The sequence below is a fragment of the Callorhinus ursinus genome, unplaced genomic scaffold (genome assembly GCF_003265705.2).
Source record: "Callorhinus ursinus isolate GAN/ISIS: 27379988/994484 unplaced genomic scaffold, GSC_fseal_2.0 scaffold5509, whole genome shotgun sequence".
NCBI classification, from domain to species: domain Eukaryota; kingdom Metazoa; phylum Chordata; class Mammalia; order Carnivora; family Otariidae; genus Callorhinus; species Callorhinus ursinus.
Genome location: NW_027402563.1, coordinates 1 through 3,316, shown reverse-complemented (window position 1 = coordinate 3,316; position 3,316 = coordinate 1). Strand labels below are relative to the sequence as shown.

Below are 3,316 nucleotides of genomic sequence, written 5' to 3'. Positions count from 1 at the left end.
GGGATGAGGAATTCCAAGATAAGTACAGGACATTTTAGGGAGAATTGGTGTGCTCACTCTCGATAATGTTGATTTTTACACCGGTGTTTATCATATCACACACTCTGCATGTGTGTGTTTCATCCTGTGTCAGGTACCTACATCAAAGCTATTACAGGTAATCACAGAGATGATTCTGGAGGAACACAGAGAGAGTAAACTTTGAGAGACTTGAAATTTCACCTTCACAATCCTGATTATCTCTGTATTTCAGGTAAACTCTAGAACAAGCAAAATCATTCCGTCCCCATTACAGGAGGGGTTCCACCTTCCTCATGAGCCTGTCCACTCTGTCCCAAAGGGGGTGTCAGGGATGCAGCACAGTACTGTGGAAGGAGCACCGACTTATATCCTGGGACTCACTCTCACCCCATAAAAGCACTTGGACAACTCAGGAACCTTCCACAATTCTAGGTGTAGGTTCACATCACTTAAGGGGGAACATGCCACCTAAACCCCAAGATTTATGTTTACATGTAAAAACAAGTAGTACATGGAGGCCAAGAATATACACTGGAAAGTTATCAAACAGTAAATGATATTTTTTCAAAAATGATCAATAGCACCACAACAATGGCAGTCATACCTACTCTGGACACTCCTCTCTCTGTCAGCATAGATCCCAAGTTGAATATATATTCAGAGGACATGCAATTAGAGCCCTCACTCTGCTGATTAAACCAGCTGAGCCCCAACCCTTGCAGCTGGGAGAGGAGACCCAGCCCTGGAATGCCCAGGTGTTCCCATTCAGTGATCAGGACAGAACACAGACAACTCACCATGGAGTTTGCACTTGGCTAGGTTTTACTTGTTGCTCTTTTAAAAGGTAACTTATGGTGAACAAGAAACATTGAGTGTACGAGTGTATGTGAGTGAGAGAAAGAGTGGTTGTGTGATAGTTTCCTGACCAGTATGTTTTGTGTCTGCAGGTGTCCAGTGTGAGGTGCAGCTGGTGGAGTCTGGGGAAGACCTGGTGAAGCCTGGAGGGTCCCTGAGACTCTCCTGTGCAGCCTCTGGATTCACTTTCATTGACTATGGCATAAGCTGGGTCCACCAGGCTCCAGGGAAAGGGCTGCAGTGGGTCGCAGATATTAGCAATGATGGAAGTAGCACATACTATGCAGACTCTGTGAAGGGCCGATTCACCATCTCCAGAGACAACAGCAAGAACACGCTGTCTCTGCAGAAGAACAGCTGAGAGCCAAGGACATGGCCGTGTATTACTGTGCCAGTGACACAGTGAGTGGACGTCAGTGTGAGCCCAGACACAAACCTCCCTGTAGAAGGTGATCCGGACCACCAGGATGTGCACACTACTCCCCAATTCTGTCTTTAAGCCCCAGGAGCAAGTGGGGATGGAGGTTATAGGCAGGCTTCTTGTCAGAGTCCGGGCCTTCCATTCCACCTATAACTGTATGCCCCAGGGAGCCTCCCTGTTCACATGATTCTGTGCTTACCTATTCATTCTCTGATTTGAAACTTTAATAGGAAAAAAAACTATTCTAATATGCACAAAGCACAGAGTTGCTTACACTTGCTTAATGTTGTGTCTAAATATGAATGAATTACAAATATCTCCATGTACCTCCTTAGAGGTACTTAGAGAAACTTAGAGAAGTCCCAGCAGCAATCCCTGTGCATCGCAGGACCACCGAGCTTAATGTGAAAGCTTTTTAGAAGCAGCATAAACTGCATGCTGGACATGAGGCTACAGCTGCATCAAAAATCCAAAGTAAGGGAAGAAAAAAATCTGGTGTGAACACTGTCTTGAACCATGCTCACAGCATCAATATTAGTGATAGCAGGGGAAAGCAAAGGTTCGCCCTCCCCCTCCAAGTGTGGTGTAGACATGGAGTCTGATGATCACATACACACACACACACACACACACACACACACACACACGCACATATAAAAACTTTATCACCTTCATCATCGTGTCTGTTGAGAACAGGGCAGGCCTCTCAGCAAAACATAAATGCTTGGAGAGTTCCAGGGAATTACACTGGCTCAGGGTGTATGTTGTGAGTCACTGGTGGTGAAGGAGTCCGCTCGTGGAGGGGCTTGTGTAAAGTTATTCTCCCAGCTGCATCAAAGGAGGGCAAATCCATGGGATCTTGTTAGATTTCCCCTGTGTGGGCTCTGAGGAGAAAAGTGACGAATGAAGGTCAAGGACTAGCATGCAATAATAAAATCATATGGTATGATGACTAATTCTACTAAACAATATGAAAACTTGGAGAAAAAAGAGAAAAACTGCCGTTCTAAGTAGAAGCAGTCAGAATCCTTGCAAAATAAGAATGATCCATGGAAGCAGCTGAAATTATAAAATGATCATAGAAATAGACCCAAGTCTTACCCAGGGTCTGCAGTGGAAGCTATCCACTCCCCAAGGTCAACAGCTGGTTCTCAAGGTCTTGTGTTCACTGTGTGCACACAGAGACCAGAAGCTTCCAGTGAGTACATGAGAATCCTCATGCTGAGTGGTCCACTGGAGGAAACTTCCACCTGCAGAGAACAACTAATTGATCCTTCAGTTGCTGATATCAGCTCAAAGTGTGTGACCTCTAGCATCCCCATGATGAAACCAAACACTAATGTGATGGGAGGAGGAGGTGGGGAATAGGGAAGCACTTAGGTCAGGAGGGTGCAGTCTCATGCTGGGATTAGTGCCCTTATACACCAGGACTCAGAAAACTCCCTGCCCCCTGGCACCATGTGAGATGAAAGGGCAAAGATGGGCTAAGACATGGGTGCTCTCCAGACACCAAACCTGCCTGCATCTTGACCTGGGACTTCCCAGAATACAGAACTGTGAGAAATGAGTATCTAATGCAATTTTTAAAAATTTTATTTTATTATATTATGTTAGTCACCATACAATTCTTCATTAGTTTCTCATGTAGTGATCCACGATTCATTGTTTTTGTATAACACCCATTGATCCATGCAGTATGTATTCTCCTAAATACCCATCACCAGGCTAACCCATCCTCCACCCGCCTCCCCTCTAAAACCCTGTTTGTTTCTCAGAGTCCATAGTCTCTCATGGTTTGTCTCTCCCATCAATTTCTCCCACTTCATTTTTACCTTCCTTCTCCTAATGACCTTCATGATAGTCCTTATAGTCCACAAATAAGTGAAACCATATGATAATTGACTTTCTCTGATTCACTTATTACACTCAGCATAATCTCCTCCAGTCCCATCCATGTTGATGTAAAAGTTGGGTATTCATCCTTTCTGATGCCTGAGTAATATTCCATTGTATATATGG

At 44.6% G+C, this 3,316-nt stretch overlaps 1 long non-coding RNA gene across 1 annotated transcript; it reads left to right on the top strand.

Annotated features, from left to right (window-relative positions):
• The first annotated feature begins 684 nt into the window (after window positions 1-684).
• LOC112817931 (uncharacterized) lies at window positions 685-1,102 on the top strand. The gene is made up of 2 exons (XR_012377539.1): window positions 685-865; window positions 969-1,102. It is a non-coding gene; the product is annotated as an uncharacterized lncRNA (long non-coding RNA).
• Window positions 1,103-3,316: the final 2,214 nt, after the last annotated feature.